Here is a 23,998-nt window from a genome sequence, read left to right as displayed (position 1 = left end):
AGTATCTGAAGAAATCCATACCATATTTCTCCTTTAAATTCTGAGAAGTTCTCCATCTACTACAGTCCTTTTCTATCATACTGTAGATACCTGGTTTACATTTTGGATCAAACCTAAACCATTTCAATGTTCGGATTTCCTTTTCCAGTTCATGTTGCTTCACCATCCGAAACCAGAGATCTAGTGTAAATGATGATATAGGGTTAAGAATCACTGTTAATGTCCCAAATGTGTCTTTATCCCCAGCTACAGACTGGATTGGGCGACCTTGAACGGCAACCTCAATATCTTTCCATATAACACTGTATTGTGAGTCACAATAGCTGGCCTTTCTAATTTGTGATCGGTAAAAACAAATGCCTCAAATCCCATTGAGAAATTGAGGAACATTCTGGCAAGATTAGTCTCATATGACAAACAGTAGAACAGCATCGTATCTTGGTTTCAGCTCTCATTTTCATCGTATTGTCAAGGACTAAACAGAAAAACGGAGTAAACTGAAAAGGCTTTCATAAGGTGTGAGAAAGATTGAGAGAAGGAGAGAGGCTTTTTCCTACTGTACTTATAACTCATGCCTCCATCCTTAAGTGCCTCTAGAACTGTTGTTCCATTAAACCTGTCAATGTGTTCATGTTACGTCTCTCCTCCAATTCACACAGTAATTGCATGGGCATTCCATCAATCAATTATATTGGCAGCAACAACATCAAGTCATTGTTTATGGCATGCTGTTGTGCAGGAATGCAGTGGAGGGCTTTGTGGATGGAGAAAGTGTTTAGTCTGCGTTGGAACAGCCAACTCTCTCTGGCCTCACTCAATTTGATCAGTGGGACTGGAATGCTGGGACACTAGGAAATAAAGACAGGGGTTTATACATGTGTAAACGTTAACAGACACAGCTTAACAAAATATGGTAAGTGTGTGTGTCACCCCTATGCGATTTGTTATTAGTAGTCCAATTCCATGGTCATGGCCTCAATTATTCAGTCTTTTCTGGTTCACACAACACATTTAGTATCACTCTTCAAGGCTACATGCTTTCATCACATGAAAGACATGGTGGCAAAAGCACAGCCTTCAACAACATTTCCAGAAACTGGAATAAATTGTAATTTGGAAAAGTTATGAAGTATTATGAGGTGTGAACTTCATTGCTGCCCAAATACTCTGTAGTTAAAAAGTTATATTGTTTAAGGGGATCACTGCTGTGATGTGATTCTTACTTCAATACAATTAACATCTGACAACTAACTTGATTTTTTTTTAAACTGAAAAAATGTCAAGATTAAACTCAAATAGATTCCAATAATGTAGTTTACAGTTTACAGAATATTCTGAGGATACATTGCGAGTGAATTACCATAGTAATTACTGATATGGTTTAGTATCAAATCAAATCCAAATCAAATTTTATTTGTCACATTCACATGGTTAGCAGATGTTAATGCGAGTGTAGCGAAATGCTTGTGCTTCTAGTTCCGACAATGCAGTAATAACGAACAAGTAATCTAACTAACAATTCAAAAAAAACTACTGTCTTATACACAGTGTAAGGGGATAAAGAATATGTACATAAGGATATATGAATGAGTGATGGTACAGAGCAGCATAGGCAAGATACAGTATCATCACTCAAATTATAATTGTGACAAAGTAAAAGTGTGAACGAAATAACCACGACAACTGAAATTATACCGTCAAACTCAGGGTTTATTGTAAAACACACGGTAATGGGGGGAGCAGGAAAAGGGGTTGAGCTGGACCCAAGGAAAGAAACAATAAGCATCCAAAACACCCCTAAGCTAGACTAGCCTATTTTAACAACAGCTAACTAACTAACCAAAAATACAGTGGGTGGTCCGCCCAGTTCTAACTAGTGTTTTTAACAAAGTCTACCTACGGGTAGTGTATGCCCATGGGCGACTTGTCTTGGTTTCCCCTTTTCCCACCAGCAATCAAACACAAACACCATAACCAAAAACAATACTCACAGGAGATGACAAAGTGATTTGGAGGTGCTCAAACAAAAGAGAGGTTAAGACACAAAGAGAGAGTGAAACACAGAGATCTACATACATGGCATTTACAGAGAGATTGAGCTCTAGAGCAAACAACTGATGGGGTTTTTAAACCAAGGGAAAGGAACTGTGACAGGGTAGGAAACAGGAGGAAGTGTGTCTTCTGATTGATGATTGATTGTTGTCTGATTGGGGAGTGATGATTTTCACCTGTGAGGGGAGACGGAGAGAAAAGAAACACACACAGGATACACACACAGGATACTTGTATCCGTAACTCTTGTATCCGTAACAATACTCACTAATAGCCTCCCCAGCAACACAACTGGGAGTGGCAAGAGGAGGTAACTGTCACGCCCTGGTCTAAGTATTTTGTGTTTTTCTTCATGTATTGGGTCAGGCCAGGGTGTGGGATGGGGTTTTTGTATTGTGGTGTGTTTTGTTTTGGGGTTTTGGTGTGTATGTATTGGGATTGTAGCTAGTGGGGTTATCTAGCAAAGTCTATGGCTGTCTGGAGTGGTTCTCAATCAGAGGCAGGTGTTTATCGTTGTCTCTGATTGGGAACCATATTTAGGCAGCCATATTCTTTGAGTTTGTTGTGGGTGATTGTCCTTAGTGTCTTCGTTCCTGTCGCTGTGTTAGTTGACACAAGTATAGGCTGTTTCGGTTTTCGTTACGTTTATTTGTGTTGTAGTGTTTGTATTGATTCGTGTTTACGTTTTGTTGAATAAACATGGATCGCAATCTACACGCTGCATTTTGGTCCGATCCTTGTTCCACCTCTTCGTCAGAGGAGGAGATAGAAGAGAACCGTTACAGAATCACCCACCACCAACGGACCAAGCAGCGTGTCAACAGGCAGGAGCAGCCCAAAGAGGAGATGCGCTATAAGGATTTCTGGACATGGGAGGAAATCCTAAACGGAGAAGGACCCTGGGCTCAGCCTGGAGAATATCGCCGCCCCAAAGAAGAACTGGAGGTGGAGAGGCGCCGGTATGAGGAGGCAGCACGGCGACTCGGAAGGAAGCCTGAGAGTCAGCCCCAAAAATGTCTTGGGGGGGGAGGAGACCAGAACCAGAGCCGGTGTTGGAGGTGAGCGAAACAGAGACTGTGAAGGAGTTAATGGGGAAATTGGAGGAGAGAGAAATGAGGGAGTTGCTGTGTTGGTGCTTTTTGCATGGAATTCGCCCGACGGAACGTGTCGGGGATTTGATGGCACCTGGGTTAGCGCTCCATACTCGTCCTGAGGTGCGTGTTAGTCAGCTGGTGAAGTTGGTGCCAGCCTCACGCACCAGGCCTCCTGTGCACATCCCTAGCCTTGCACGTCCTGTGCCAGCACTGCTCTCAAGATCTCCAGTACGCCTTCACGGTCTAGCCCATCCTGTGCCACCTCCACACTCCAGCCCTCCGGTAGCAGCTCCCCGCACCAGGCTTCCTGTGCGTGTTCTCGGTTCATTACCACCAGTACCAGCACCACGCATCAGGCCTACAGTGCGCCTCGCCTCTCCAGCGCTGCCGGAGCCTTTCTCCTCTCCTGCGCTGCCGGAGTCTCCCGTCTGTTCAGCGCTGCCGGAGCCTTTCTCCTCTACAGCGCTGCTGGAGTCTCCCGCCTGTTCAGCGCAGCCAGAGCCCCTCTCCTCTCCTGCGCTGCCGGAGTCTCCCGCCTGTTCAGCGCAGCCAGAGCTGCCAGCCTGCATGGAGCAGCCAGAGCTGCCAGCCTGCATGGAGCAGCCAGAGCTGCCAGCCTGCATGGAGAAGCCAGAGCTGCCAGCCTGCATGGAGCAGCCAGAGCTGCCAGCCTGCATGGAGAAGCCAGAGCTGCCAGCCGGCATGGAGCAGCCAGAGCTGTCAGTCTGCATGGAGAGCAGCCAGCCTGCATGGAGCAGCCAGAGCTGCCAGTCTGCATGGAGCAGCCAGAGCTGCCAGTCTGCAAGGAGCTGCCAGTCTGCAAGGAGCTGCCAGTCTGCAAGGAGCTGCCAGTCTGCAAGGAGCTGCCAGTCTGCACAGAGCTGTCAGTCTAAACAGAGCTGTCAGTCTGCACGGAGCTGTCAGTCTGCAAGGAGCTGCCAGTCTGCAAGGAGCTGCCAATCTGTAAGGAGCTGCCAGTCTGCAAGGAGCTGCCAGTCTGCACGGAGCCGCCAGAGCTGCCAGTCTGTAAGAAGCCGCCAGAGCTGTCAGCCTACATGGAGCAGCCAGAGCCGCCAGTCAGCGTGGAGCAGCCAGAGCTGCCAGCCTGCATGGAGAAGCCAGAGCTGCCAGCCTGCATGGAGCAGCCAGAGCTGCCAGCCTGCATGGAGAAGCCAGAGCTGCCAGCCGGCATGGAGCAGCCAGAGCTGTCAGTCTGCATAGAGCAGCCAGCCTGCATGGAGCAGCCAGAGCTGTCAGTCTGCATGGAGCAGCCAGAGCTGCCAGTCTGTAAGGAGCTGCCAGTCTGCAAGGAGCTGCCAGTCTGCAAGGAGCTGCCAGTCTGCAAGGAGCTGCCAGTCTGCAAGGAGCTGCCAGTCTGCACAGAGCTGTCAGTCTGCACGGAGCTGTCAGTCTGCAAGGAGCTGCCAGTCTGTAAGGAGCTGCCAGTCTGCAAGGAGCTGCCAGTCTGCACGGAGCCGCCAGAGCTGCCAGTCTGTAAGAAGCCGCCAGAGCTGTCAGCCTACATGGAGCAGCCAGAGCCGCCAGTCAGCGTGGAGCAGCCAGAGCCGCCAGTCAGCATGGAGCAGCCAGATCTTTCAGTCTGCCAGGATCCGCCAGTCGGCCAGACTCTTCCAGATCCGCCAGTCAGCCAGACTCTTCCAGATCCGCCAGTCAGCCAGACTCTTCCAGATCCGCCAGTCAGCCAGACTCTTCCAGATCCGCCAGACTCTTCCAGATCTGCCAGTCAGCCAGACTCTTCCAGATCTGCCAGTCAGCCAGACTCTTCCAGATCTGCCAGTCAGCCAGACTCTTCCAGATCTGCCAGTCAGCCAGACTCTTCCAGATCTGCCAGTCAGCCAGACTCTTCCAGATCTGCCAGTCAACCAGACTCTTCCAGATCTGCCAGTCAGCCAGACTCTTCCAGATCTGCCAGTCAACCAGACTCTTCCAGATCTGCCAGTCAACCAGACTCTTCCAGATCTGCCAGTCAACCAGACTCTTCCAGATCTGCCAGTCAACCAGACTCTTCCAGATCCGCCAGTCAGCCGGGATCTGCCAGAACTGCCAGTCGGCCGGGATCCGCCAGTCGGCCGGGATCCGCCAGTCGGCCGGGATCCGCCAGTCGGCCGGGATCCGCCAGATCCGCCGGGATCTGCCAGTCAGCCAGGATCTGCCAGTCAGCCAGGATCTGCTGAAACCACCAGCCAGCCAGGATCTGGTAGATCTACCTACCTGCCTGAGCTTCCTCTCACTCCCGAGCTTTCTCTCACTCCCGAGCTTTCTCTCACTCCCGAGCTTTCTCTCACTCCCGAGCTTTCTCTCACTCCCGAGCTTTCTCTCACTCCCGAGCTTCCCCTCAGTCCCGAGCTGTCCTTCAGTCCCGATCTGCTCCTCAGTCCAGTGGGTTTCTGGGTGAGGACTACTAGGCCATGGTCGGCGGCGAGGGTGGACTATCCAGGGACGCGAGGAGAGGGGACTAAGACATTGACTGAGTGGGTTCCACGTCCCGCGCCGGAGCCGCCACCATGGACAGACGCCCACCCGGACCCTCCCTATTGTTTTGAGGTGCGGGGGGGGGGTTCTGTCACGCCCTGGTCTAAGTATTTTGTGTTTTTCTTCATGTATTGGGTCAAGCCAGGGTGTGGCATGGGTTTTTTGTATTGTGGTGTGTTTTGTTTTGGGGTTTTGGTGTGTATGTATTGGGATTGTAGCTAGTGGGGTTATCTAGCAAAGTCTATGGCTGTCTGGAGTGGTTCTCAATCAGAGGCAGGTGTTTATCGTTGTCTCTGATTGGGAACCATATTTAGGCAGCTATATTCTTTGAGTTTGTCGTGGGTGATTGTCCTTAGTGTCTTCGTTCCTGTCGCTGTGTTAGTTGACACAAGTATAGGCTGTTTCGGTTTTCGTTACGTTTATTTGTGTTGTAGTGTTTGTATTGATTCGTGTTTACGTTTTGTTGAATAAACATGGATCGCAATCTACACGCTGCATTTTGGTCCGATCCTTGTTCCACCTCTTCATCAGAGGAGGAGATAGAAGAGAAACGTTACAGTAACCATAATTTCAAATGAGCCTTATCGTTATACTCAAAAGATTCTATTTCTGTGCGAGATGAATTATACATTCTGGAGAGAGGAAAAAAAATACTTTAATGAGTTTGAAACTGAGTGGCGTATCTAAATGTGGTTTCTACCCAAGTTAGCTATGCCATTTGGAGTTGATGACGTGATCCCATTGTTTGCGTTACAATGAGAGAGTGAAATTGAAAACAATGCTCTGAAGATCCCAGAGTGCATTTTATTGAATTTACGAGGCAGTAAATACTTCACGAGAAACAATGTGACCTTTGCCTCATTGTTGAGACATTTCTAAATGACATTACTAGAACCCAAATGTTTCAGCATCTTTATATACTTATTACGGTAAATATAACATGCTCATCACAATGTGCGCAGTTCCACATTTGTTTTCCTCCAAATGGTGAGGCGATGGTACTGTGCGGAAATGTTTCATACCAAGCACTTGGCGTAATCATTTTCTCTATACTGTGATAACACTCCACTATCTTTCCAGTCACGGATGTCAATAATTTAACCAGACAGGGACGATAAAAAGTTAGCTGAAATCAAAGTCATTGAATGTATATTATACAATGACAACTCTAGGGGATACCAAACACAATCATGTTTATTGACATTTGAGGACCGTTTCTTATTGTTCTTAAGGTTTAACAAAGCACACGGCGTGCTCCAGTCTGCTGACAATGACTGACTTCCTGTAAACCTTGCTGTTGTGGATGACAACACTAATGACAACAGTGTGGAGCCCAATCTGAGGGTTGTCCGAGAAAAAACGCACAAGTACACAAGTACACAAGCACACTCAAACATACACACATGCACACGTCATGTGCAAATCTGTGTAGTAGTTCCTTATCTTCCAGAGACTCCATTCAAAGCTGCCTGGCATTGCAGTATCAGCAGAAATGATGTGTGGGGTACTGAGTGCAGAGGCAGGAAACACCTATACTTTACCAGCAACAACATGGTGTGTAAATACTCTCTGCAGGACAGGTCCATAAAAAAAGGAGAGCCTCTTCCTGGAAGGTAATTTGGAGGATTCTTCTGGGAAAATGCTGCTTGTTGTTCACTGTCCTGAGAGAGGGTGGTTCCTTTATAAACAACACAGACAGACTGCTGCTGGGAGTCTAGGGCATCAGCAAACACCATTCTGTAGGCTGAGGTGTTACAGTGCAAATGGACATGAACTACATCTCCACTGGCATAACATTCCCCTCACATTATCACTGACATGGGCAGAGGGGAGGGAACCTACCAGTCTCCCTCACAGGAGACCTCCAGGGCGAGAGAGGCTGTACTGTTACCTTCACTGTAACAGGTTCATGTGTTCAATGTGAGACGGTAAAGAGTTGGTGTCATAAAAACAGCAGGTCAAATGTCTGGGCTGCTGCTATGGCTGTCTCCTGTAATGCAGTGATGTGAAAGACAAAACAAAAGAGGAGCTCTCCTTTCGTGAGAAGTGTTGCCTATACTAACGTGTGTGTGTTTTCGTATTGTGTGTGTATTTGTTTTTGTGTATGTGTGTACGTTTTAGCCTGGAAGGGCGGCCGTTGCCATGGAGCTGGGGGAAACAGGATGGGACACAAGGAGGTGTTCCTCTGGTATTTCCTGAGGGAGGGAGCTTAACAAGCGTGCATATACTCGCAGGCACGCACGCCATCACTATATTGACATAATTATGTGGTCAAGGTCCAGTGGTCCCCCAGTGCTTAGCTCATTCATCTCCACTCATGGCCACTAATTCCTGAGAGACAGCGCACGTAAAATATTATTACTGTCGCACAGCGGCATGAAATCCACATTTTACCCTGCATAACATAAGTAAATCCTCAATCCTCGCTAGAATTCAATTACGTGTCAAATGTCACTTTCACACCTACTGCTAACTGTCTTCACTGAAACTTCAGCTGCAGTTGTTTCAGAACACAGGCCATAACTCTTACTGTCTGTCAGCTCTGCAGAAAGTGCATCTGTCCATTCTCTGTTCCACTGTGATTTCACGCTCATATGTACAGTATGCATGCTCACACAAACACTAAATGCTTTACCTACTACACACAGGGACCAGGAAGTACAAAACCTTTATCTTGGACAGGAAAGTTCATTCTGTTCTGCTCTGATTGTAATTCAAGGGCCTGCTCTCTCACCTTTATCTGGAGTGATTCAGTGGCTAACCTTTTCATTATAGAGCAAGAGAGAGCCCAGAGGTCGATACTGTAGAGCAGCACATGTACGGTACTTCAGAAGGTGGAGCAGCAGCGGCAGAGGGGTGGGCCTCAGTAGTGGGAGAGAGATGGGGGTGGGTGCATTGGACGAGTGCATACAGTGGGATAAACGAGGACATTCCTCGGTGGCCACTTTCTGTATGTCACGGCTGGAACAGATCAATGAGCGACCAAAACACCTGAAACTGTTTCTATTCCAGAGAGTCATCAGTCAAAATGTTGAATTCACACAGTGGACGGAAGCAGCATTTTACATCATTCTACTCCAAGGCTACAGTGTCTGCAATCAAAAAATTCACAGAGCTCTGAGGGTCAAATTCACAGAGCTCTGATGGACAAATTCACAGAGCTCTGAGGGTCAAATTCACAGAGCTCTGATGGACAAATTCACAGAGCGCTGAGGACTCAATAATATAGAATGGCACAGTAACCATCTCAGCCAGTGTGTCTAGACAGGTGGTTTTAGTGCCTTAAATGATAAAATATCACCACATGGACAATACTGTTGGTATCCTGAGACGGCAAACAGATCTCTCTCTGTTTCAATGTTGTTGTTTTTAAATCACAGCTTCAAAAAGTCAATTCTGATTGAAGGCAAAAACACAAACACTCATGAGTAGTGAAACATCTAAAACTGGAGGAGAAACATCTGGAAGTTAGTTGCACGGTCCTGCCCCAGCACAGCAGCTTGGGGGGAAAAAAGTGCTCACTCTGCACATTACTGTGAGCTTGTCTCTAAGGCACTCAAACAGACCAATTATGACACAAGCTCTTTACTGCAGCCAGGCCCAATACAGACAGACAGAGGTTCAGGGGCTGGGGAGAACCGCATTCCACATACTATGACGAGAAGGAGGAGAGGAGGAAGATGGGAGAGGAGTGGCGAGGCTGAGGTGGGCTATATACACTGCTCAAAAAAATAAAGGGAACACTAAAATAACACATCCTAGATCTGAATGAATGAAATATTCTTAATAAATACTTTTTTCTTTACATAGTTGAATGTGCTGACAACATAATCACACAAAAATGATCAATGGAAATCAAATTTATCAACCCATGGAGGTCTGGATTTGGAGTCACACTCAAAATTAAAGTGGAAAACCACACTACAGGCTGATCCAACTTTGATGTAATGTCCTTAAAACAAGTCAAAATGAGGCTCAGTAGTGTGTGTGGCCTCCACGTGCCTGTATGACCTCCCTACAACGCCCGGGCATGCTCCTGATGAGGTGGCGGATGGTCTCCTGAGGGATCTCCTCCCAGACCTGGACTAAAGCATCCGCCAACTCCTGGACAGCCTGTGGTGCAACAGTGGATGGAGCGAGACATGATGTCCCAGATGTGCTCAATTGGATTCAGGTCTGGGGAACGGGCGGGCCAGTCCATAGCATCAATGCCTTCCTCTTGCAGGAACTGCTGACACATTCCAGCCACATGAGGTCTAGTATTGTCTTGCATTAGGAGGAACCCAGGGCCAACCGCACCAGCATATGGTCTCACAAGGGGTCTGAGGATCTCATCTCGGTACCTAATGGCAGTCAGGCTACCTCTGGCGAGCACATGGAGGGCTGTGCAGCCCCCCAAAGAAATGCCACTCCACACCATCACTGACCCACCGCCAAACCGGTCATGCTGGAGGATGTTGCAGGCAGCAGAACGTTCTCCACGGCATCTTCAGACTGTCACATGTGCTCAGTGTGAACCTGCTTTCATCTGTGAAGAGCACAGGGCGCCAGTGGCGAATTTGCCAATCTTGGTGTTCTCTGGCAAATGCCAAACGTCCTGCACGGTGTTGGGCTGTAAGCACAACCCCCACCTGTGGACGTCGGGCCCTCGTATCACCCTCATGGAGTCTGTTTCTGACCGTTTGAGCAGACACATGCACATTTGTGGCCTGCTGGAGGTCATTTTGCAGGGCCCTGGCAGTGCTCCTCCTGCTCCTCCTTGCACAAAGGCGGAGGTAGCGGTCCTGCTGCTGGGTTGTTGCCCTCCTACGGCCTCTTCCACGTCTCCTGATGTACTGGCCTGTCTCCTGGTAGCGCCTCCATGCTCTGGACACTACGCTGACAGACACAGCAAACCTTCTTGCCACAGCTCGCATTGATGTGCCATCCTGGATGAGCTGCACTACCTGAGCCACTTGTGTGGGTTGTAGACTCCGTCTGAAAGCACCGCCAGCATTCAAAAGTGACCAAAACATCAGCCAGGAAGCATAGGAACTGAGAAGTGGTCTGGTCACCACCTGCAGAACCACTCCTTTATTGGGGGTGTCTTGCTAATTGCCTATAATTTCTACCAGTTGTTTATTCCATTTGCACAACAGCATGTGAAATTTATTGTCAATCAGTGTTGCTTCCTAAGTGGACAGTTTGATTTCACAGAAGTGTGATTGACTTGGAGTTACATTGTGTTGTTTAAGTGTTCCCTTTATTTTTTTGAGCAGTGTAGTATGTACCACATCCATGGGTTCCTTCCCGTCACAGTGAGACAGGAGGAGTGTGGAGTCCATTAATTCAAATCTAATTATATTTCTCACATGAGCCGAATACAACAGGTTTAGTACTTACAGTGAAATGCTTACTTACAAGCCCTTAACCATCAATGCAGTTTTAAGAAAATAGTTAATTCAGTAAATATCGTCTTTACTCGAAGGTAAAAAAAAGTTACACAATAAAATAACAATAACGAGGCTATATACAGGGGGTACCCTTTTCGAGTCAACGTGCGGGGGTACAGGTTTAGTCTAGGTAATTGAGGTAATATATACATGTAAGTATTGATTATATATTGAGTATTGATTAAAGTGATTATGCATAGTTAATAAACAGCAAGCAGCAGCTGTGTAAAAAAACTTGCAAATGCAAATAGTCCAGGTAGCCATTTCATGAATTGTTCAACAGTCTGATGGCTTGGGGGTAGAAGCTGTTAAGGAGCCCTCTCCTCTGTGATACTAATCTGTGATACTAATAATTGTTCTCATGGTACTACCTGTCCAACACCATGAGGCTACTGTTCAGTACTCACACAGGGAGGAAGAGGAGTGCTTTAGACAGGAGAGAAAAATACTGATCATTCACAGTCCATGAGGATAAACGGTAAAACACCAATGGGGCACAGTGGAAATGTTCTGAATACCTAGCAGAGAGAAGTTTAGTCAACTAAATTGAGTTCCCAATTGAAAGTGGCTGTGAGGTGATGGGCAATACATGTGATTTAGTGGTACATGGATGAGAGGGAATAATGTGATTCACAGCTAACGCTGCTGATAACACTCTGATAATGTTAAAGGAGAGCCATGATTAAACCCCAGTTCTGATGTGCAGACCTGCCCCGTCAGCGATTGAGTCAAAACAGCGCGCATGGTTGGAACGCAGCCCTCATTGACATCGACCCACCGCACTGAGCCTCTTGTGTGAACATGGAGTGGAGCACTCACTCTCTGTCTCCCCCTCTCCCCCCTCTCTCTACACTGCCAAGCTGTGCCACTAAGCACGTGCAGAGGTGTACTAATAGAGATAACAGTTAATTATCTCTCAAATACAGTTCGCCTTCTTCAGCTCCAGAGAAGGGGTCTATAGGGACCACAGTTCAGTATAGGCTATACACTCCTCCATCATTCAGGTGTAATATTGTCAACCTTTGCTTATTACATAAGATGTCCCTCCCATATATACGTAGCCACACCTCTGTTAAAATAAGGCAAGAGCCTTTGTGGAGCAGGCAGGAGTCTTTGTGGAGCAGGCAGGAGTCTTTGTGGAGCAGGCAGGAGTCTTTGTGGAGACTAGAGGGAGGTAAAAGAGAGGGCCTGCCTGGTCCTGACATGACAGTCAGATAGTCAGAGAGCAGGGAGACAGTGGTAGACCAGAGGCATCATGGGATGGGACCCCGCTAAAGCTCCAGTGTGCTCTGTTTAATCCCCCTCCCTTCCACTGCCAGGATCAAGCCTCATCAGCTTTGGTGTTCAGTGTCAGACTCATTTTTATAACGTCCCACCGGTCAATTCTAACCGCTAATGCCTCACACAACGGCTCCTAATGCCAAGTGATTACGGACTGCTGTTTTAGCACATTTGTTGCATGAAAAGAGAGAAAGGGCCACAAGGCTGTCCGTCGGCTCCGTGCTCAAAGGGACGAGCCTGATGAACTCAGCAGAAAAGGATCTTCCCTGAAAGCAGCTCTAAGCCACAGACCTCTGGGTGGGGTCTAGGGGGATAGGGGGCTGTGGCCTGGCAGTCAGAGCTGGTCTGACTGGGGCTTTACAGTATCCTATGCCAGAGCATATAGACAGTTCCTGTGTTCTCACGTCACATGTGCAGATACGCAAATATGCTCACACGGCTTTTCCACAAGTAGACATGAGACTGAAAGTAGATAACTCATTCACCCATTGAAAAAAAACACTGGAGTCAATCACGTACACTCAACACTGTGCATGAAGTAGAATTCAAAAACATAGAACTTCAAATTAAAAACAAAAATAGCGGTTTCTGGATAATCATCATTTGTGCTTGTCTCTCTGGTGCCCTTGTCACATCTCTGACACAATTCAGGCAGATTTCCCCCACTCCTCTGAGTCCCATTTAGAGCAAACAGAATTTGCATGGAGATGTGATCGGCATCAGTATGCCTGCACCTATCAACTGGGGCCTCATTGTGTCAAACAGTGCTACAGGCTGGACCATGTGACATCTAAACAACACATGGAAATGACACCACTGGGACAGAACACAAACAGAGCTGAGTTCTGTGTACAGAGAGAAGACAACACAAACAGACAGAGAGAGACAGAGAGAGACAGAGACAGAGAGAGAGAGAGACAGAGAGACAGAGACAGAGAGAGAGAGAGAGAGAGAGAGAGAGAGACAGAGAGACAGAGAGAGAGAGAGAGAGAGAGAGACAGAGAGACAGAGAGACAGAGAGAGAGAGAGAGAGAGAGAGAGACAGAGAGACAGAGACAGAGAGAGAGAGACAGAGAGACAGAGAGACAGAGAGAGAGAGACTACATGAAAGGATACTTAATTTAATCAATTTGAAGTTTCCTGAACTGAGAAAATCATTTCAGTGAAATCAAAGAAAGCAATGGTGAGAGATCCCTGTTGTTTTTCTAAAGACAACTCCCTTAAATAGAGGGTCTGTGCCCCTTGCCAGTAAACAGTACATGCATTGTGTACCAAACAGATCGTAATTTCCAATAATACTTTGTTGGGAACATTATGCAAAGGCATTCGACTGGCATGCAAACATTTCAGCTGTCATCCAGTTACTCACTTTCTAAAAATGTGCAAGTACAGGAGTCTAGAGGGTAGGTCATACTGGATTACACACTGGAGTTCAGACATTTTTAAAGGCAGTCTGACTGAGTCACAGCTTGCCCTGGAGTAAAAGCCCTCAGAGAACTGAGAGAGAGAGAAAGAGGGCAAGGGACAGAGAGAGAGAAAGAGAGAATGAGTGACAGGCAGAGAGAGGGAGGGAGAGAATGAGATCAACTCTGCAGATCCTAATAAACCCACTAACTCCACCCCACTGCCTTTACTACATCCAAGGCCTGAGATATGAGGTATGAGGCAGGTTTCCCATCACACATGAAAAGGACCATACGGTCATTGGGGAGGACAGGCAGCTGATCTATGCCTTTTTATTATTGCAGTATAATGATGAGGTCATTATTAAAATGTCTGCTAGTGTATGTTGAAGAGGGCACGACAAAGCCTATTCCCCCTCAGGAAACTAAAAAGATTTGGCATGGGTCCTGAGATCCTCAAAAGGTTCTACAGCTGCAACATCGAGAGCATCCTAACTGGTAGTATCACTGCCTGGTACGGCAATTGCTCGGCCTTTGATCACAAGGCACTACAGAGGGTAGTGCGTACGGCCCAGTATATCACTGGGGCAAAGCTGCCTGCCATCCAGGACCTCTACACCAGGCGGTGTCAGAGGAAGGCCCTAAAAATTGTCAAAGACCCCAGCCACCCCAGTCATAGACTGTTCTCTCTACTAATGCATGTCAAGCGGTACCGGAGTGCCAAGTCTAGGACAAAAAGGCATCTCAACAGTTTTTACCCCCAAGCCATATTACTCCTGAACAGGTAATCAAATGGCTACCCGGACTATTTGCATTGTGTGCCCCCCCCAACCCCTCTTTTACACTGCTGCTACCCTCTGTTTATCATATATGCACAGTCACTTTAACTGTACATTCATGTACATACTACCCCAATTGGGCCGACCAAACAGTGCTTCCGCACATTGGCTAACCGGACTATCTGCATTTTGTCCCACCACCCGCCAACCCCTCTTTTACATTACTGCTACTCTCTGTTCATCATATATGCATAGTCACTTTAACCATAGCTACATGTACATACTACCGCAATCAGTCTGACTAACCAGTGTCTGTATGTAGCCTCGCTACTTTTATAGCCTCGCTACTGTATATAGCCTGTGTTTTTAATGTTGTTTTATTTCTTTACTTACCTATTGTTCACCTAATACCTTTTTTGAACTATTGGTTAGAGCCTGTAAGTAAGCATTTCACTGTAAGGTCTACACCTGTTGTATTCGGCGCACGTGACAAATAAACTTTGATTTGATGGTGATTTCTAATTGTTTTTACCAAATGCTCAAAAGGAGTGTATAAGATCAGAAAGAAATGATGTATTGTGAATCCCCTACTTATTCATCTCTACGGTATCCAGAACAAAGATTGCCATAGTACCGCACAGAGTGACGTTTCACTGCTGTCACAGTAAAAATCCCACAAAATCTGCCATTGGCACACATTCAAATTAGCCCCAAGGGTGCCTTGTTAAAAATGGTTAATTATCTTAAATGAAATACCATGACTGTTTTCTCATTAGCTGGGAATGTTGTTTGAAATGTCAGATACAACATACCTTAGTGATATCATTACTGACCTACTGCATAACGCTTCAAAATATGGACATTTCTGTGTGCAGGGTCTGCTATTAGCATGCTAACGCTCATTGAGACAGACTGGTAGAATAGAGAGCATAACTAGCATTCACTGGTTGAAGTAACTTTTGAGTGCAATGGAGTTGACTGGTGACTATGACATAAATATATAGAATTCACAACATTTGGACGTGGATATAGTTCTATATATTTTTTAAATTAAACTGTGTGTGTCGTTATTGTTTGAAATCAGACTGAACTGCTTTGTTGATTGCTTCTGTACCCAGCTTCCGTGATTTGCTTCACTTTACGTGTGGATCTATCCCATTTTAAACCTGTTTTCATATTTAATTATTTATCTTTTTAAATCGATTTCCTGGCACACATGATTTCTCAGTATGGGCGTGCTGCTGCATGCTGGGAAATTACAGTAAGTGATGGACCCATAGAAGATTCTCTGGCCTTTACTGTATGTGGCCTGTCAGAGGCTGTCTGGGCACTGGGAGGAGAGAGTGATTGAGTTGTTTTCATCTTTCTGCTTGCTGGTGCTTGGGAAGTTGAGGGGCTAGATCTGGGGCTGGGGTTGAGGCTAGAGCAGGGACTGGAGATGGGGTTGGAGGAGGGGCTAGAGAAGGGGCTCGAGATGGGTCTGGAATTGGAGCAGGGGCTGGAGAAGGGGCTGGAGTAGGGGCTGGCACTCATGTTTCCCGCAAACAGTGTTTGGTTTGATCGTTCACCAATAATGTCAAGGAAATGCACAAATCATTCTCTTAAAAAGGATATGTTAATAGAGTGAGGGATAATCTTAGGCTGTATTGATTGAGAGAAATGCAGAGCACACAGAATACAGAATAGGTTGTCCCTCAGCCAAGTGAACCTGTTTACACCAGCAGCTGCAACATAACCACTGTATGTTATTACATAGAGATGTGTGGCTTATGGCTTTTCTATAGCATTTGTTCTCACACATGATGAAATGCAGTGCTCACTTTCATCTCAAGCATTCTTCTCCCCAATCTGGAGACTGCTCAGGTTGTGTGTTATATTATATGCAGGTGTCCATACTCCATATTGCTAGTGCTTCTCTGTATGTGTCATATTTCCATAGCTATAGGACGTAGGGGTGCTGAGGGTGCTGGAGCAACACCTGACAAATAAATAAAATAATACCCCATAGTGACAAAGCGAAAAAACAGATTTTTAGACATTTTTATAAATGTATAAAACAAAACAACTGAAATACCTTATTTTCATAAGTATTCAGGCCCTTTGCTATGAGACTCAAAATTTATCTCCGGTGCATCCTGTTTATATTGATAATCTTAGAGATGTTTCTACAACTTTATTGGAGTCCACCTGTGGTGAATTGAATTGGAAAGGCACACACCTGTCTATACAAGGTCCCACAGTTGATAGTGCATGTCAGAGCAAAAACCAAGCCATGAGGTCGAAGAAATTGTCCGTAGTGCCCCGAGATAGGAATGTGTTGAGGCACAGATCTGGGAAAGAGTACCAAAACATTTCTGCAGCATTGCAGGTCCTCATGAATGCATTGGCCTCCATCATTCTTAAATGGAAGAATTTTGGAACCACCAAGACTCTTCCTAGAGCTGGCCGCCCAGCCAAACTGAGAAGGGCCTTGGTCAGGGAGGTGACCAAGAACCCGATGGTCACTCTGACATAGCTCCAGATGTCTTCTGTAGATATTGGAGAACCTTCCAGAAGGACAACCATCTCTGCAGCACTATACTAATCAGGCCTTTATGGTAGAATGGCCAGACAGAAGCCACTCAGGATTGAAGGTCGCAGGATTGGCTTCGGGACAAGTCTCAGAATGTCCCTGAATGGACCAGCCAGAACCCGGACTTGCACCCGATAGCAAAGGGGTCTCATAGTAAAGGGACTGAATACCTATGTAAATATGTTTTTATTTATATGGATATATATCAATTTGCAAAAATGTAAAGAAAACTGTTTTTGCTTTGTCATTATGGAGTATTGTGTGTAGGAAAAAATAACTATTTCATCAATTTTAGACTAAGGCTGTAACATAATAAAATGTGGAAAAAGTCAAGGGGTCTGAATACTTTCCGAATGCACATATACTCAAAACATCTTCACGCGGACATGCCTATTTCTCACAAGGAGAAAGGCTCTCAAAATGCATCATATTATTCTATAGTGTGGCTCCAAACACAGAGACAGCCACAGAATAGAAAAGAATGGTACACATGAAACAGCCTGCGCTCAATGAGTGTAAACAGTCTGCTGCTGCCGCTCTGCTAGTCATCAGATGGGGTGAGGAGAGGAGGTATGGGGCCCACATGGGTAACTGGGGGGGCCTGCCTTGATTGGGTCATTTTTTAAATATGAATTACGTTATTTTTCTTATTCTTAGAAGAAGAAAAAATTATCTTTCTTATTTCCATATAACAGACATCTTTGCAGTGAGATTACACAATGAATATAAAGGATCTTTCCTGTTCTGGGAAATGCCTTCAATCACAAGCTCAATTTATATGAGCAATGTACAAATATATCACTGTCATACTTTCCTGTAAGTATGTGTTTTATTTACTTAGTAACTACAATGTAAAACATGGTGTGTTAAAAATATTTTAAAGACACTCAAGAGCAGCTTGCATGAGTTTCAGGGCAATATGGCAATATACCTTAAATAATGAGAAAAAAACGGAATGTTGAATATGGAAATGCTCTTAGTGCACTCTTTTCTCACACCTCAAATGAATATTTCAGTGCATAAACAACAACGCAAATTCCGTCGTGGTCTCGCAATAAAGAAAACTCTTCCTTCCGAAAACATGAATTAAACATTTCCACATCCCAATTTAAATTATACATATTTACAACAAAAGCGAACATCAAAAAGTAAAACAACCTCAAACTATCCAAACAATGGAAAACGACTATGCCCAAACCCTAACTTTAAACAATGTGACATTCCCTTAGCTCAGTGTACTGTGCTCAGAGTCCCTCCCCTCCGGTGTGTCCCCCCTCCCACCACTACCACCCAGACTCAGTGAGCAATCAAGTAGCCAGTCAGAGTAGAGCAAACCTTGTCTGATATCCACAAAGGCCATGTGATACTTCAGATATCACCATCACTGATTTTGAGTGCGGGTATTGATTTAAAAAGCAGAAATTCTAAAATTAGAGTTCTGAAGCACTCTGATTGGGGCACAGACACCTCTCTGGCCAGGCTAAGCCAATCAGGAGTGGAGGTGACTAAAACCTTTGATGACAGGCCGGCTGGGCCCCCCAGATGGCCCTGCGTAGCGGAGTGAAGGGGTCCCGGATCCCCTGCTCCCTCCCTGAGATAACAGAGACATTCCTCAGTGCATACCCTGCTTTTCCACAAGCCTCTCCCTTAATTCCAATGGACTGTGTGGAATGCCGGAGCACCCAGGCAGTCGGTCGCTGTGGATGAGCGGAAATGAAAAAGAAAAAACACTACTCTAATCTGTGTGAGCCCTGGTCTGGCCTGAGGTCAGTGCACCTGCATGCGTGCAGCAGGGAAGAAGATACTAATAACACACACTACACACGGCATGGAGGCTGAACGTACAGTACATCTGTGCCATACAGTGTGTGGACCTGGAGCAACAAAACACATACGTGGTGGGATTAAACCTATAAGTGAGTCAGAGGGCTGGATTAAAGGACAGGAGTTCAGTCGGGAGTGATCTCCTGGACAAGCATATCAAGCAGGTCTGGGATCAGATCAATGCATTGGGGAGTCAGTCAGTCACACACAGTCAGGCAAAGACATACTGTAATCACCTGCATTCATTAGCTTACTGTGATCCACACTAGCCTCTACCACAGACTCCAACACCACTGAGTCAGACCAGGCCCCGTCGCTGTCTGGTGCCCTGGTTGGTTTAAAGCTAATTCTGACCACTAGAGTCAGGCTCCCACCACTGTGAGATCTAATCAAATTCAGCTATGATATTATTTCCAATGTAAGCCAGTTCTCCCTCAAGTTATCTCCTCCTATCCCTCATACTTTGGCCACTCCGGAAAGAAAATGAGTCGGCCAATTCCAGAAACACAAAGCTGCGGTATTAAAGTCTGCTCCATATCCAGTAGAAGAAAGGAGAGAGATTTAATTTTTTTATGTGGTCAGGATTAGGTGATCAAGAGACAGCAAGACTCAGTGTGGAGAAAGAAAAACAATGAGGATGGAAAACAGAAGAAAGGAGAGGTAAAAAAAAAGACTTCAAGGAAGGAGAGTTCACAGTCAAAAGGAGCAAACAGTAAAACAGTAGAAAGAGAGAGAAAAATTAATCAGACAGGGAATGATTTACTGCACTGCGCCAAAGCCAGGCAGAGCCATCAATCTCCACCACTTCTAAATTCTTCTGGAAATCAATTCAGTCCATTGGTCTGCTGTTTTATTTATGTGTCACCACGATTAGGGGAAAAAACATCAGTGGCATGATGGGTCTCCATCTCTCCAATGCATTCAGCAGCCTCCCAGTGGACCAGAACAGCAGCAGCATTTCTAGAATGAGGTAACAAATCTAAGTGGTTCACTTTGTAGGACATTAGACATTACTGGACACACTGGGGAAAGACTTGGCACTGCAGGTGTTCTTTTCCACACAGGCATGTCCCACCACCTGACACACTGGATGAGGATCAGAGTGTTTCAATGTCCTTCCTTCCTTAGTTACTTCCCTCGGAAGTCGTCGTAGTCGATCACATCAAGAGGAGAGAATCCAACCCGACCATGTCTCACACAGTGTAGTGTCAAAGTGAATTGTGGCTGTGACCTGGCCATAAGAAGAGTGTTTCAGTGGTCTATCTATACATTTAGGTGTATGTACTATACAATCTAAAAGAAGGTCAGACATTGTTATGATCGTGCCAACATCCACAGGTGTGGTGCTGTGCCAACTGGCTCCTGTCCTGTGAAACCTGGGTCTGCACCCTCATCTTGTCCACAGGTTGAAGCTCATCCAGAGGGGGGAACGGGGCACCTTCAGATTGCCAATGACTAGAAAGTTCTTCCCTCCCTTGCCAAGGAAAAGGGTCACCCCGAGACTGCCAAAGACTAGGTGCTACCCTCGACAAGGGAAAGCGGGCACTCCGAGACTGCCAAAGACTATAAAGTTCAACCGACTTGCCAAGGGAAAGGTGGCACACTGACATGCCAAAGACTAGAATGTTATGTCCTCCCCTGCTAAGCTCACCAACACAGGTCCAGAACCAGCTAGTCTGTCTCAGGAGAGCCTGACAGCAGGCAGAGCAGAGAGCAGAGGTTTATTAAAAGAAAACAAGGCTGGAGAATGCAGGGATGTGTACACTTAATACCTCTGCCAGGGCAGAAGAAATCCACCGCTCAACCTTCGTGGGAGCCTCTGAGGAAACGGCAGGCATGTCTGAAAGCAACAGACCCCCAGTTCACTCCTGTTCTCCAACACTAAATTATGGAAAACATCATCTTTCCTCTGTGTGACGGGATACATTTTGTCTGGCCTCCTCTCGTTATACCCCATGAGGTGCCAGGTTATTCAAGTTTACACTTGAAGTTTGGCTGCTTGGAATGTTCAGGAGAGGAGGCCTGAAACAGTGGGAAGCAGGAGGACTGGTAGAGAGGTATGCCTGGACCCTTTGAAGATAGAGTCAGCGGACAGAGAAAGAAAGTCCACAAGACCTTGGTTAACTGCAGCAACCCTCTGTCTCAACCACATTACTTCTGCTGAAACCAGATGACCCAGTACAAAGAACACCACACTACTGGAAGCTCTCCATTATCTCTCTTTAATAATATTGGAAGTATTTAGGTTCACAAAACAAAAGTTGAGGCAAAAACATTAATTTCCTATCCTTCCTCCCGGTTGGGCTTTACATCCTTAAATGCTACTTAATAAGAAGCCAGTGCATTACTTATTTATACAGAATATGAAATACATACTGTAAGCAGCAGGGAGCCTGCTCTGTTAATTGAACAAATCATCCTCACCAATTAACTCATCTGGCTGAGAGCATTTCTGCCATATATCAGGCTAGCTGATAAACAACAATATGCCACTCCCCATCTGCCAACATATGGATGCATAATATGTCACCAACACATGTTGCATACAACACAATTAATCATTTAACAGTTGACAACAGCCTTCTGATTCATTATAACCACATACAGTGGGGCAAAAAAGTATTTAGTCAGCCACCAATTGTGCAAGTTCTCCCACTTAAAAAGATGAGAGAGGCCTGTACTTTTCATCATAGGTACACTTCAACTATGACAGACAAAATGAGAAGAAAAAAAATCCAGAATATCACATTGTAGGATTTTTAATGAATTTATTTGCAAATTATGGTGGAAAATAAGTATTTGGTCACCTACAAACAAACAAGATTTCTGGCTCTCACAGACCTGTAACTTCTTCTTTAAGAGGCTCCTCTGTCCTCCACTCGTTACCTGTATTAATGGCACCTGTTTGAACTTGTCATCAGTATAAAAGACACCTGTCCACAACCTCAAACAGTCACACTCCAAACTCCACTATGGCCAAGACCAAAGAGCTGTCAAAGGACACTAGAAACAAAATTGTAGACCTGCACCAGGCTGGGAAGACTGAATCTACAATAGGTAAGCAGCTTGGTTTGAAGAAATCAACTGTGGTAGCAATTAATAGGAAATGGAAGACATACAAGACCACTGATACTCTCCCTCAATCTGGTGCTCCACGCAAGATCTCACCCCGTGGGGTCAAAATGATCACAAGAACGGTGAGCAAAAATCCCAGAACCACACGGGGGGACCTAGTGAATGACCTGCAGAGAGCTGGGACCAAAGTAACAAAGCCTACCATCAGTAACACACTACGCCGCCAGGGACTCAAATCCTGCAGTCCCAGACGTGTCCCCCTGCTTAAGCCAGTACATGTCCAGGCCCGTCTGAAGTTTGCTAGAGAGCATTTGGATGATCCAGAAGAAGATTGGGAGAATGTCATATGGTCAGATGAAACCAAAATATAACTTTTTGGTAAAAACTCAACTCGTCGTGTTTGGAGGACAAAGAATGCTGAGTAGCATCCAAATAACACCATACCTACTGTGAAGCATGGGGGTGGAAACATCATGCTTTGGGGCTGTTTTTCTGCAAAGGGACCAGGACGACTGATCCGTGTAAAGGAAAGCATGAATGGGGCCATGTATCGTGAGATTTTGAGTGAAAACCTCCTTCCATCAGCAAGGGCATTGAAGATGAAACGTGGCTGGGTCTTTCAGCATGACAATGATCCCAAACACACCGCCCGGGCAACGAAGGAGTGGCTTCGTAAGAAGCATTTCAAGGTCCTGGAGTGGCCTAGCCAGTCTCCAGATCTCAACCCCATAGAAAATCTTTGAAGGGAGTTGAAAGTCTGTGTTGCCCGGCAACAGCCCCAAAACATCACTGCTCTAGAGGAGATCTGCATGGAGGAATGGGCCAAAATACCAGCAACAGTGTGTGAAAACCTTGTGAAGACTTACAGAAAACGTTTGACCTCTGTCATTGCCAACAAAGGGTATATAACGAAGTATTGAGATAAACTTTTGTTATTGACCAAATACTTATTTTCCACCATAATTTGCAAATAAATTCATTAAAAATCCTACAATGTGATTTTATGGATTTTTTTTCTCATTTTGTCTGTCATAGTTGAAGTGTACCTATGATGAAAATTACAGCCCACTCATCATTTTAAGTGGGAGAACTTGCACAATTGGTGGCTGACTAAATACTTTTTTGCCCCACTGTAGTAAAATATTACAAGGAGAAGAGGGTAAACAACTTTGTCACATTGCTGCAGATGAGCTGGGTGTAATTCAGTGATAGTAAATACAAACTCATTAGTAGCCTAGGGCATGAAAGGAAAACTTGCTGGCAGTGAACCAGCAATGAGGGGCACTGAGCCATGGCTGACAAAGCTCAAGCACCTGACACACACTGCTTTAGAATGCTCACCTCTCCATTCACTCCCCTCTCCTCTCTTCCAGCAGGCCTACATTACCTCCTTATTTCCTGTTTCTACAGTTCCACATACACAGAACTGTTACATCCTGGGTCTTAGCTAGAGGTGGACCGATTATGATTTTTCAATGCCTATACCGATACCGATTATTGGAGGACCAAAAAAGCCGATACAGATTAATCGGCTGATTTTTCAAATGTATTTATTTGTAATAATGACAATTCAATAATACTGAATTAACACTTTTATTTTAACTTAATATAATATAATATAATAGGTCTTCGAAAGCCAAGTCAACAAACAGATTACCGACCATTTCGAATCTCACCATACCTTCTCTGCTATGCATTCTGGTTTCAGAGCTGGTCATGGGTGCACCTCAGCCACGCTCAAGGTCCTAAACGATATCTTAACCGCCATCGATAAGAAACATTACTGTGCAGCCGTATTCATTGATCTGGCCAAGGCTTTCGACTCTGTCAATCACCACATCCTCATCGGCAGACTCGACAGCCTTGGTTTCTCAAATGATTGCCTCGCCTGGTTCACCAACTACTTCTCTGATAGAGTTCAGTGTGTCAAATCGGAGGGTCTGCTGTCCGGACCTCTGGCAGTCTCTATGGGGGTGCCACAGGGTTCAATTCT

The 23,998-nt window shown here is 45.7% G+C and overlaps 1 protein-coding gene across 11 annotated transcripts in view; it reads right to left on the bottom strand.

The window, feature by feature from the left end:
- The window catches only part of tjp1a (tight junction protein 1a), a 149,562-nt gene that overhangs the window by 75,445 nt on the left and 50,119 nt on the right, over positions 1 to 23,998 (bottom strand). The window lies entirely within an intron of this gene.

The sequence above is a fragment of the Oncorhynchus tshawytscha genome, linkage group LG04, assembly GCF_018296145.1.
Source record: "Oncorhynchus tshawytscha isolate Ot180627B linkage group LG04, Otsh_v2.0, whole genome shotgun sequence".
Taxonomy (NCBI): Eukaryota; Metazoa; Chordata; class Actinopteri; order Salmoniformes; family Salmonidae; genus Oncorhynchus; species Oncorhynchus tshawytscha.
The sequence above is the reverse complement of the archived record's forward strand: the minus strand, read 5'-3'. Positions and strand labels throughout refer to the sequence as shown.